The sequence below is a fragment of the Myotis davidii genome, unplaced genomic scaffold, assembly GCF_000327345.1.
Source record: "Myotis davidii unplaced genomic scaffold, ASM32734v1 scaffold102, whole genome shotgun sequence".
Taxonomy (NCBI): domain Eukaryota; kingdom Metazoa; phylum Chordata; class Mammalia; order Chiroptera; family Vespertilionidae; genus Myotis; species Myotis davidii.
Genome location: NW_006293778.1, coordinates 1,581,349 through 1,595,056, shown reverse-complemented (window position 1 = coordinate 1,595,056; position 13,708 = coordinate 1,581,349).

The following is a 13,708-nucleotide window of genomic DNA, read 5'->3' as shown; positions in this document are numbered from 1 at the left end:
ATCACTGATCAGCTGCCTCTTGCTCACCCCCCATTGGGGATCGAGCCTGCAACCTGGGCATATGCCCTGACTGGGAATTGGACCAGTGATCTCTCGGTTCCTGGGTCGAGGCTCAACTGCTGAGCTACACCCGGCTGGGCAAATCCTGACTCTTTATTAGGCCTTTCCTGACCCTACCTCGCTGGGGATGGCAAAGAGTACATTGTTACTGCAAGTGGAAATGAAAGATGAAAATACTACCTCCCTACTTGGCCTTCTCTGATATCATCCCAGTGGGGGTGTTGGGGTGCCTCCCTATAGACTCATGAAGATGGAATTCTAGGCTCCCTGCTTTGTTTTTGCTGACCTGGGTAATAGATGGAGCTATAGTTGTTCTTTTTTTCCCTGTGGTGTTTGGCTGGAGTAGAGCAATAGTTGTCTAAAAGTTTTCTGTTTTGCTAGGCTGTCCTTTTCCTGGTTCTTTGGCTAGGGTTTTGTTGGTGTTGTTTTGTCTGTGCCCATTGACATTTCTGGGTTGCCAACTTCATCTGCAAGTCTGGGACAAATGAGGCAAAAAGAAAACCCAGGGAATTCACCAACGTGTTTTCTTTGGGTCCCAAAGTTCCTATCCATCTTTCTTCACTTTTCAGTCTTTTTATGTTTCTTTTATATACAACATCCAGAGTTTTAGTTGTACTTAGCAGAAATAGTAGAAAAAAGTATGCCTACTTTATCTTCCCAGAAGTGGAAAATATTTTTTTAAAAAAAATATTTGAGATAGATCTCCATGTTTTTCAATGAGAATAATTAAGTATAAAGGGAAAAAATAGCAATATGGAAAGGTGGTACAAAAAGGTCCTTGAGTTGGTGAGAGAAAATGAGATTCAGAGGATAGAGGAGGACTTGGTCCTCTTATACAGGATCAAGACACTTCTTCCATTGACACAGGTGGGAAGATAGATAGGTATACTGCCACCAGGTCTAAGAGCCAGGGTTGGGTAAATGAGAGAATTTTTCTACAGTGGGCAGAGGTTTCAATAGAAATTTCTGAGATGATGAAAATGTTCAATATCTACATTATTCAGTATGGTAGTCACAGGACATATGTAGCTAATTAGCACTTATAATGTGGCTACTACAATGGAGGAACTAAAATTTTAATTAAGTTACTTTAAATTTAAACAGCCACAGTTAGCTGGTGGCAACCATATTAAACAACATAGCTCTAGATGGAGGGTGAGCTAAATTCTTTGGTTGAGAGTAAAACTGGGAGCTGAGAGTGTGGGAAAGAAGTTGGAAGTTTGAGAACAGATGACAAGACATAAAAAGGAACCCTCTTGATTTGTGGTCATGACTGGTCAGCTCAGTTGTGTGATTTTCCCCAGCAGAATTCTGCTGCAGGAAAATCCTATCATAAAAACACCGTGACACAAAAGCTGAAAATCCCTTAGAAAGACAAACCCTACAACCTTCTGGTTTTCAGTTGATGAAACAGGTGGTTATAAAAATTAATATCTAAGTCCTAGCCAGTTTGGCTCAGTGGATAGAGTGTCAGCCTGCAAATGGAAGGGTCCTGGGTTTGATTCTGGTCAAGGGCATATACCTCGGTTGCAAGCTTGATCCTGGTCCTGGTCAGAGCCTGTGAGGGAGGCAACCAGTCGATGTGTCTCTCTTATGATGATGTTCCACTCTCTTTGTCTCTCCCCCTCCCTTCTACTCTCTCTAAAAAATCAATGGGAAAATATCCTTGGGTGAGGATTAACAACAACACACATTTTTAAAAGTAAAAAATAAAAATTGATAACTAAAGTTACTGATCCAAGGTATTATGACAACTACCTGGTATCACCACGTCTTTTGGCATTTTGTTCTCTCAAGATTATACTCTTTCTCTAATTTGTCTGCCCCCTTTGGGCACCTTCTATCTGAACAATTCAAGGCCACAAGTAAGTGCTTTAGGATCCTCTGAAATCAGAACCTCTCTGGGACCCAAACTGATCTCAGCAAAGGATGCCATTCCCAATATTATCTATATATATAAGAGCCTAAGCGACCGGCTGACCGGCTGGTAGGTGTGACATGCACTGACCACCAGGGGGAAAACGCTCAACACAGGAGCAGAAACCACAGGCATGGAAACATGGAACAGACTGCTGAATCTCAGAGGGAAGAGGGGAGGAGGGAGGGCGGGAAGATTTTAACCAAAGATCTTATATGCATACTAGAGGATTTGTGCCCTGGTGGGGTCCCTCAGCCTGGCCTGTGGGGATCAGGCCAAAACCAGCTCTCTGACATCCCCTGAGGGGTCCCAGACTGCGAGAGGGTGCAGGCCAGGCTGAGGGACCCCACTGGTGCACAAATATGTGCACCGGGCCTCTAGTTCATGTATGAAATGTAAATGGCCATTTGCTTTCCTTCATGTTAAACCATTTTCCTTTGGCTTCTTTTGTGCCCATGCAGAGTCTTGGTACCTTAACAGGGTGGAAAAACTGCAACCAGGTGAATTACATAAGAAAGCCTAGGGAATAGTAGGACAATTTCTTCAACTGTGTTTTTATAGTTTCTGAAACATATGCAAGATGATTGATTGTGTTCTTTTAATCCCTGCTAATTTGACATGGAGTCTTCCATTATGATTTGGTCTTGTGGGGACTATATACCTGCTGGTACCACTATAGGTCATCTGGACATGCACTGACCACCAACCCTTTGCTTCCATGAGAAAGGATCACAATTGTGTGCCTCTTCTGCCTCTTCTATTTTTTGTCTCCATGTCTAATGTTAATTATTTGAGCAATTTGCTGTGTTTTATGATGAACAAATTATTAGTTCTTAATAAAAAAGGAGAAAAGGGAAATAAATGAACATTTATTGAGATTCTACCATATGACAAGTGCTGTCACGTAAATTACTTATTTATTCAGCAAGTAATATACGCATAATCTGATTCAATGAATGGAGGATACATAGATGATGATAATGAGATCCATGCTTAAAAGGTATTTCTAGTCTACTGAGAGAGACAGATAATGTCTAAGGAGAAATAGCAGAAATAGTAATACCATAAAAAAGCTTAGGAACCTTGTGAGTATTTTTATTCCCATTTTACAGGTTCAGAAAGTGAGGCTATCAGAGGGTAAGTGATGAATTCATGTTTATAGAGTTAGGATAAGGATTTTAACTCATACTAATTCATACCAAACAATCTCCCATTAGGAAAAACAAAAAATCAAGAAACAACCCTGTCAGAAAAGTGCATTTAAAAATTTATTTCAAATAGGCTTAGAATCTAAGATTTAATCAACATACATATACTAGTATTATTAAAACATTTTTGTTGTTATGCTCTAACACACTAGCAGGAAAATTCATCGGCTTCTACTCAGCCAGCATGGCTCAATGGTTGAGAGTCGACTTATGAACCAGAAAGTCACTGCTCGATTCCCAGTCAGGGCACATGCGTGGGTTGCAGGCTCAATCCCTAAAGTGGGGCCTGCAGGAGGCAGCCAATCAATGATTCTCTCTCATCATTGATATTTCTATCTTTCCCTCTCCCTTCCTCTCTGAAATCAATAAAAATAGATTTAAAAAACAACAACAACTCACCAGCTTCAACTCAAACTTTAAAAGACACAACAGTTGGAATCTTGTAAAATGAGTGGCAGGACTGGCTCAGACAGAAAGTCACCGAAATTCACTCCTGGCTTCTGGACATTCCAGCCACGTGAACATGGACTTGCCATGGAACATCTTCTAAACTTGAGATCCCACATCTTTAAGGTAAAGGTAAATAATACCTACTTCACTGGGTGAGGATTATACAAGACTAGAGGCCTGATGCACAAAATTCGTGCATGGGTAGGTTCCATAGGCCTGGCTGGTGATCAGGGGTGATCAGGGGGGCCCCCCTGCTAGCACCCGCCTTGGCTGGTCTGGCACCACCTGCTTGCTGGCCCTAAACCCCCTACAACTCCCCCCCACCCCCCCCGCTGTGGTCACTGGTCACCTCCCGACTGGCTGGACAATTGGGGGGCAGTGCTGACCCCACCCCCGGGCCTGTGGGCTGGGGGCAGCTCCTGCGTTGAGCATCTGCACATCATAGCGACCAGTTGTTCCATCAATCATTCTGCTGTTTGGTTGATTTGCATACTAGGCTTTTATTATATAGGATATGTCTAGTGAAGGAGACACACATTAAATGTCGATGACTTTGAATCAAGGAACTTTATTCTGGCTATTCCCCTAGATTTGATTTTACTTTATTTGATTTGTTTACTTATAAAAAAGATAGTTATGGGATAGGCAGAGGAATGATGCAGTGGGATGGGGAAAGGAATGAGGAGCATTCACATTGGGAAGGGGAGTATGGATTTATAACCTGTACAAGTAAAGTTTTAACTTTTGCAAAGTGGACTCTGCTAGAGGGTGGAGCTCCATGGTGCTTTGCGTCATGGTACCTGGGAAGGACTTCCCAAGGATTTACAGACTTAACAAATTAAAGCCACTGTTATCTCTAATGCCATTCCTAACCAGAGTATCCTACATGGTAATATTAAGCTTTTACGCTTGGAACCACTGGATGAGCTACAAATTGACTTAAATTAGTTGACACCAGGCAATTTTGATTGAACCAAATTGACCCAGCAAAATGCAAAATCATCCTAACAGTGAGGCTGTATGATCATTTCACTTTGGGGGGCCTGAATGCAGTGGGACCCCCTGCCCTGTCTAATGACATCCCCGGTGTGCTGTTCCCAAATTAGTGCCTCCCTGAGTGTAAAGCAGCACTAGGAAGCACTGAATGACTGACCCTAGGAAGCCATCTACAAAGTACTGCCTCCAGAAAGCGATCGCTGCTCAAGGATGCCACGCCAGAGCAAAAACACTTTGGGGGGTGCTAACCTGAGAACACGAAAAGTCTCCACAAAGCTTAGGGAAAGCCACCGATCTGCCCAGATCTTGTCATTTGGGCCCAGGTAAGCATGGCCTTGAGAAGGGAAGCACTGAATGCACACTTTCTCCATCCTGGTACTCGGATGATTTGTGTGCTGGAAAATTTGCATCCATGGCAATGCCCTGTGTGGGACCTGACCTCTCCATCCCAGTTGACTATGGGAGGAAGGCAAAGGAGGCGGAGGGGGTGTTGGTGCATTTATTTGCATTTGCCATTTTTATTTGCTTCGGGGACATTAGACTGCAGGCCTCCTTAAGCATGAACTGTTTGTTAAAGTCTGGTGCTGGCTTTTGTGGACTGGTCTAGCCAAGAGTTGTTTTAGCCCAAATGGGAGATGGGGGTGGGGCTGGGGTGGGGTAAGACATCTGCGGAGCCCAACAACCGTTACCAAGGCCTACCCAGGCTCTGCCTCTACCTGCCAAACAGTAAACAAAGCCCCTGGGAGAACTCGGGGGAGCTGAACACCTTGGTCAAACACTAAGCAAACCACCACCAGGTGTGCTTGCAGAACAGACTCTCCATCAGCGTCCTGTCATGCAGAAAATGTTTATCCAATTTGTCAAGATAATCTTTCCTCAAATAAGCCTTGGGTCTGCTCCTTGGAACAGCCTGAATTTAGTCGGTATAATGTAACTCAATTTTTTTTCACCCATTTTTTGTTTAATCGCTGTGTCAACTTTTCGCTGGCTTTAAGCAAACTGAAAGTAATTATATCATTCTTAAGTGAGTAATCTTTTGACTGGGTTAGCTGACTTGTGAGTTACTCTAAAATTCTTCTAAACTGTGCAGTCCCTTTCCAAACACATTTTCTTAGATGTTTCACAAAGTTTGGCTCATTGATGACCCACGGATGTGTTTATTCTGTCACGTTTTGTGGCTACGTTATGACTATATTACGACATTTGAGAAGTTGAATGTAGAAATTTGAGAGAGGGGGGAAAAAGGTAACTTCACCCACTAATTTAGGTATTTCTTGGAAATCTTACAGTCATTGTAAATAACTCGCCGCGTCAAGCACGAAGGACGTTTGATCAGTGCTTTGAATCATGGTGTAATATTAAAGGCTGGGCTTGAGGCACTTAAAAGCATTCACTTCTTTCACTTCATTATATAATTTCTTTGCTATTTGAAATCCTGTGTGATATTGTTTTCTTTAAAAAACAGAAACACGCAAGGTTACCACATTTTTCTTGGTTCTACTCATTGATGTACTCCCACAGAACTCATGATATATTTAAAAATAGAAATCTCAGCCATCTGGCCATTTGATGGTTTCTATTTTTGTTTCTCTTTGCATTCACAAACTCTGTTGAGTCTGAAATTCCCCATGTTCTGCCCTATGTGTAATTGTGTGTATGTACACCAGTGACAGAGGGGACTTGAAAGCTCATCTAATCATCCCCTTTGTTTTATATCTGAGAAAACTGAGGCCTAGAGGTGGACAGAGATCTGTCCAAGGTCACTTAGCTAAGTAGTAGCAGAATTCCCTTTAGAACCCAATTCTCATTAGTTTTTCTAATGCTCTATCCACTTTCACAACACCACACAAAACTATAAAGATAATTGTATGACTTTCACAAATGTACATTTTTATTATATTCATTATACATTTATCACTTTTGTTATATATATATTTTATTTGTTTGTGTGTTTATTTTAGAGAGAGAGGAAGGGAGAGGGAGAGAGAGATAGAAGCATCAATGAAGAGCTGCCTCCTGCATACCCCTATTTGGGATTGAGCCCTGCAACCCAGGCATGTGCCCTGACCAGGAATCTTACCCATGATCTCTTGGTATATGGAATGACACTCCATCCACTGAGCCACACCAGCCAGGCATCACTTTTGTTATTTATAGGATTGTGTTTATAAGCAAAATTTAAGTCCTTTGTTGTGCTTCAATGGCCAAAGAAAAGATTTCCTCACTCCTCAGGTACCAGTGACCCTCAAACGTTATTGCACACATGAATAAGCTGGTTAAAAAGGCAGATTCCTCAAGCGAATGAGAAGAAAAGTCACAGAGAAGACAATATTTGCAAAAAACACATCTGATACAGGAGTGTTATCCAGAATACACAATAACTCTTAAAACTCAACAATAAAAGAATGAACAGTCCATCAAAATACGGTAAAAAAAACAAAAAAAAACCCCACCTGGATAGACACCTCACAAAAGAAAATAAACAGATGTTAAGTAAGTATATGAAAAGGTGTTCAACATCATATGTCATTAGGGAGTTGCAAATTAAAACAAGATACCTCTATGTATATACATACAAGAATAGCCAAAATTTGAAACAGTAACAACACCAAATTCTGGCAAGGATGGGAAACAACAGGAACTCTGAGTCATTGTTGATAGAAATGCAAAATGGTACAACCATTTTGGAACATAGTTTGGCAGTTTCTTACAAAAGTAAACATACTCTTCCCATATGATTCAGCAATTACGCTTCTTCATATTTATGCAAATGAATTAAAAATTTGTTCATACAGAACCTACACATTGGTGTGGTTTTTTTTTTTTAAAAAAAATACATATATAGTATATTTGTTGATTTTGGAGAGGAAGGGAGAGGGAAAAAAACATCAATGATGAGAATCATTGATCAGCTGCCTCCTGCATGCCCCCCACTGGGAGCCAAGCTCCCAGCAACCAGGGCATGTGCCCTGACTGGGAATCAAACCAGGACCTCTTGGTTCAATCACTGAGCCACATCAGCAGGATGTTTTGAGTAGTTTTATTTATAACTAGAGAACAAGTGCACAAAATTCGTGCATGGGGGAGGGGAGGCGGGGAGTTCCCTCAGCCCAGCCTGCGCCCTCTAGTAGTCTGGGATCCCTCAGGGGATGTCCAACAGCTAACAGTCAGACATCCCTCTTGCAGTACGGGACCCCTCACTCCTTATTGCCCATTCGCTTCTCCTTACTGCCCTGCTCGCTGTTCCTTAGAGCTGCTGCAGAGGCGGGAGAGGCTCCTGCCACCACCGCTGCACTCGCACTCGCCAGTCATGAGCTTGGCTTCTGGCTGAGTGGCGCTTCCCCTTTGGGAGACCACTGACCACCAGGGGGCAGCTCCTGCATTAAGCCTCTATCCCCTCGTGGTCAATGCGCATCATAGCGACTGGTCGTTCCACTGGTCATTCTGCCCTTTGGGCAATTTGCATATTAGGGTTTTATTGTATAGGATTTTTAAAACTTTGAAGCAACCAAAATGTCCTTTAGTAGGTGAATAAATGAACTGTTGTAAATCCACCCAATAGAATATTATTTAGTGCTAAAAAGAAATGACTGCCCTAGCCTGTTTTGCGCAGTGGATAGAGCATCGGCCTATGAAATGCAGGGTCCCAGCTTCAATTCTGTTCAAGGGCACATGCCTGGGTTGCGGGCTCAATCCCCAGTAGGGGGCATGGAGGAGGCAGTCAATTGATGATGCTCTCTCACCATTGATGCTTCTATCTCTCTCCCCATCTCCCTTCCTCTCTACATGCCCTTGACTGGAATTGAACCTGGGACCCTTGAGTCTGCAGGCCGACACTCTATCCACCAAGCCAAACCGGCTAGGGCTCTTTGCTCAATTTTGCTGTGAACCTTAAAACTAGTTTAAAATATAAAGTTTATTAATTAAAAAGCAAAAGGCAGATTCCTGCTCTGCTCCACCTCACCACTCCACCTCTTCATCTTTCTAACCCCATCCCCACCCACCCTATTTCCCCCTTTCAGCTCCTACCCTCCCTACCCCCCAATGCTGACTTGCCTATTCTGAAGCAAGGCCCTGGGATCTGCATTTTTTTTAGCAATTCTGAGGAGGGACTTTCAAAAATTCTGGTCTCTATCCTCAAGTCTGCTGAGGACGGCAACACACTGTTCAGCCTGAAGACAATGCTTGCTTTCAATATGCATTTGCTAACATACCACCTACTAAAGTGAACTTCAACTTGGGAATCCCTACTTTACAATTGAGGTTAAAACAGAGGTCAAACTGTTCTGGAAGGAGGCTTCATGTCAAACATGGCTGCAGGGTGGTTATTGCTCTTTCTGCTGGAGGTAAGGACTTGGGGGGTAGGGAGGGGAGGGTGTAGCTTTTCCACCAACCAGGTTGTACAGGCTTCCCAGGTTGGCTGCACCAGATTCCAACCTTTGCTTTCCTGTCTTGTGATAAGAGAACAAAGCCTCCAACTGAGGATTTGCCTGCTGAGAGTGGGTGAGAGCAAAGTATTCTTCAAAGAGCTTGGTCCTAATCAGGGGCTGAGAAGTGCTCTCGGCCAGCTGCAGGCCAACGTCAAGGCAAGTAGGAAATTGTGCATCACCTGGAGAATTAGAGATTTCTTTGCATTTCTTGGCAGTTCTGAGTCATATCTTGGAGCACTGTTGCTTACTGCGTGCAAGACACTCTCCTAGGTGGCGGGAAGACATCAGGAAACAAAATCCTTGACCTGATGGAGTTTATGTTCCATCTGTAAATGTTAGCATTTATATGGTGCCTACTATGTGCTTGGCACTTTCCTAAGCCCATTCCATGTCCTAATTCATTCAACTCTCACAGCGCTACAAGTTGGGAGGTATTACAGTCCCTGTTTACAGATGCAGAAACTGATGCACAGAGGGTAAGGAAATTTGCCCAATGTCACAGGAGTCCTGATCTGTGATTGGTGCCGCCACAGGCATTACTTTCCTTTGTGTCCTTGGGCCCAAAGTGCTCTACCTCAGCAGCATTAAATGATTCAGAAGAAGGAAAGGGGACTAACGCTGATCAAATATAGGCCATGTGCCAGGGACTTTGTACTCCTGACCTTATTCATCCTCACAGCAACCTGGGTGAAAAGTTGCAGAGCTGGCGGGAGGTGGAGTTCTGATTCCAGCGGCTGTCTGTGCAGTGCTGGGAAAATGTGTGTGATTGACCTAATGCAATTCACCGCCCCTACTAGAGAGAAAGGGCAAAACACTTGAGTAGTGTTCTTAGCGCAGAGTGCACTGATGGCCTTCAGAGGTCTGTGAATGACTTTAAATTGTACTAAAGTGAATATGCTGGGAGCAGGGTCTTTGCATGATCTTACAGTGTCTCCTCAGGGATTGTGATGGCTGCCAGGGGGCCATAGAGCACAGAAATATACAGTGGAGATGTTGGGAAACACCCTTACGAGGACATCAAAACGGACTTCACCCATGGGGAACAGACGGACATATGTGTGAAGGACATGGCATCCCGCTACATACGTGGCCAGCCTCCATCTTATCACAAAGAAACCTGAGACAAACACAAGTGAAGGGTGTTCTACTTAATGAAAAGAAAAAAAATGAGGGGTCTTTATTTTTTTTTAATGTCAATATCAAAATAAGACAAAGTGTGTAGAAATGTTGCAGATTAAAGGAGGTTAAGAGACGTGACAATTAAACGCACCTCCTATCTCTAGACTGAATACTGTGCTGGAGGAAAAACAATGCTGTAAAAGATAATGTTAGAGCAATTGGCAAAATTGAAATAGGAATGGTGGGTTAGGTAAAAATATCCAAGTTTAGGATGTTGATTACTGTACTGTGATTACATAACAGAATATCCCTATTCTTGGGAAGTAGACACTTAAGTATTCAGGGGTAAATGGGTTTGGTTATGTTATTATGTTACTAACCCTTAAATTGTTCAGGAATATATATATATGTACACACACACACACACACACCCACTGAGGGGCCAGATTATTGTGACCAACCCATCAGTACTTCACTGACACTTCCAAAAATACTGAATATTGAAAACTTCCTAAGCAAATACTCTCAAGGTTTTATTATTATTATTATTTGCATAACTAATTCATTTCATTGTACTGATGGGGTGATCATGATAATCTGGCCAGTCATAATAATCTGGCCACTCAGCATATATATAATTAAAAAATACACACACATGTACAGAATGAATAAGCTAAGAGGGATCAAATGATAAAACAAATGGTGTTAATAGGTGAATTTGAGTAAAAGGTAGATGGATGTTTCTTATATTATTAAATTTTTCAACTTTTCAGAAGTTTAAAATTGCATTGCCAAATAAGTTAAAAAATTGTGCATAAATATTTGTCTGGACGTATACATGGACATTTTTATGGGGAAAGGGTTTATAAGTTTCCCGAGTTTTTCATAAGGGTCCATGACAGAAAAAAGTGGTCCAGACATAGTATATTGATTTGTGAAGAATAGTTATCCTTCACTGGGAAGAAGTTTGTCCTTTAAGAGGAAGAAGAGTGTTATTGTCAACTTGTGGATTCCAATTTCCAAGAATCACATCTGCTTTTCACCTTAGCGGTATCTGGAATGATTAGTCTACAGCGCCTGGCTGACCTCCACTCTTGGTTCATTGGGCATTCATTGAGAACTTGCTCTGTAGCATATATTATGCCACAGATACACAAAGATAAAACAGATGTAACTGCTAGTGATTCTTTGTTCTTTAAATGCATCCCCTGATTTTAGTTAGAAAGTGCTGATGTCCCAAAGCAGGGGTGAATACTGTGATTACATAAGAGAATATCCCTTTTGCAGGATGAGGAGTTCTGCAAAGGGGAGTGTGTGAGTGTGTGTGTGTGTGTGTGTGTGTAAAGTGGGCAAAATGTGCCAATGGGAGGATTCTCCCTTTGAGGTGGTACCTGGCATATGCTAGAGAGAACTTAGAGGTAAGGTTGGCAACAAAGAACACTGAACGTCTGGCGAAGGAATTTGGATCTAATTTACTAGAAACTAGGGTGACACTGGATTTTTGAGCTGGAATGATGCTTTATGGACCCAGTATCGATGTGGAGGTGAGACTGGATGCAGGGAGGAGGCAGAAAAGGGAAACAAGGTCTGAGTCTTGGGTACCTGAAGTGCTGGCAGAATGCAGGAAGGCAGAAGCCATGGTTCCCCTGAGGGAAGGACCCAGGTTCCTACTAAAGGGAGGATGTGTAGAGGTGAGGGCTTAGCAGACATCAAAAACCCCTCTTCATCCTGAAGATCAAAGCAGGCTGGACCCTGGGCAGAGACGGGGGAGGAATTCTCCCTCCTTCCCCACCACAAATCTGTGCCACCCTGGTGAGCATACCTGGCAGAGGACAGGGACATTTGGGTGGGGATACTCGAAGGCAGTGCTGAGGCTTGTTTCCCGCCCCAGGCACTGGGTGACGTTACAGCATCCCTAGAGTACGTCTCTGTTTGAAGGATTCTGAAGGCTGCCAAAATCTGAGAGCCCACAGAGCCAACCCTTTCGGTGTTCAGCTGTCACTGCCCCCTGATTATTCATGAACACTCCACATGGCACACCTGTAAGCTTGCTCCTTTACCATGGAAATAAAAACACAGCTCCAGCCATCCAGGAGAAAGATAATGCCAGCTCACCAGATGCACCCAGGCCTTTTATTTCGAGAAGCAGTTAAGGAGTGTTGAACCTATGCTCTCACTTCTGAGTGTTCCCAGAGTAGGGCTGGGTGGGAACACTTCACATTCTCCCTGATGCTCAGACCCTGTGTAAGTTCCCATTTCCCTTCCTGTGAAGGAAGGGCCCATCCGCCCGTTCTCGGACCTCCTGCCACAGACCATAAGGAATGTCTTCTGAGTTAGAATTTTAGAACTGAAACAGACTTTAGAGGTCACTTACTTCAATTCTCTCCTTGTACAAATGACGAAATGAAGGTCCCTAGAAGTTGGGTTACTCATCCAAGGTCATCTGGACAGGGCAAAGTACAACCAGAATCCAGATCTGACTTTCTATCCCGGGTTAACCAGTTGCAGGCGCACAAAAAGTTTCTTATGAGTCTGATGGTGTGGCTCAGTGGTTGAGCATCGACCTATGAACCAGTAGGTCATGGTTCGATTCCTGGTCAGGGCACATACCTGGGTTGTGGGCTTGATTGCCATTGTGAGGTGCTCAAGAGGCAGTTGATCAATGATTCTCTCTCATCATTGATGTTTCTATCTTTCTCTCTCCCTTCCTCTCTGAAATCAATAAAAATTTTTTTTTTAAGTTTCTTATAATTTCTTAGAGCTCATCTTTTCTCCTGGAATTGTCTATAAAGGTGGTCTCATGTGCAGCAGATTCTTGGGGTGATTTGCCAAGGTGCTGCCCCAGTAGAGTTAGAAAACTAATCGGGGCAGGATGTTTAAGTGTGATGACCCGGCTTGAATCTCCAAAAGCTTTAAAGGAAATGGAAACATCTGATATTTTACAAGACCTGAAACAGGTGTCTAGTTTGTTCTCAAGATCTTTCCAGAGCAAGCCATAATGTGTCCTGAAAGAGAAGAGAAAATCATAAAGTTCAAAGCAGATTAGATAGTTGAGATTAGTTTTTTGTGATCTTGCAATATTTTCATTTATTCCCAAATCATATAACACTGAGCATGTTGAGCAATCAGGAGAAAATCACATGCAAACAGAGTCTAAGTACTGATAAGAATCCTAAAAGTAAACAATGAATTCCTACTAATGGCTAAGTCACTAAGGTAAGATCCAGTCTAAATACACACCCTTAGTTAAATAGGGTTTCATTAGCTCAAGTTACAGTGGCTCAAGGAAAATTTTTCTTTATGCTTGTCAAGTGAAATTAATTATATATCATCCATCAATCATTCCTGCCATAGAAGGTCTATGGGAATATTAAGGATTTCACAGCGGCTTCCCCACTGGGCCCCTTCCTCCTCTCCCCACCCCACCAGCAGCACTCTAGGGCATATTTTGGTGCCCATAGCTAAAAGTTCCTGGGATTTTCTGGGAAGTCACAACTATGGTTTTTACTGATAACCTGTAAAAGTTT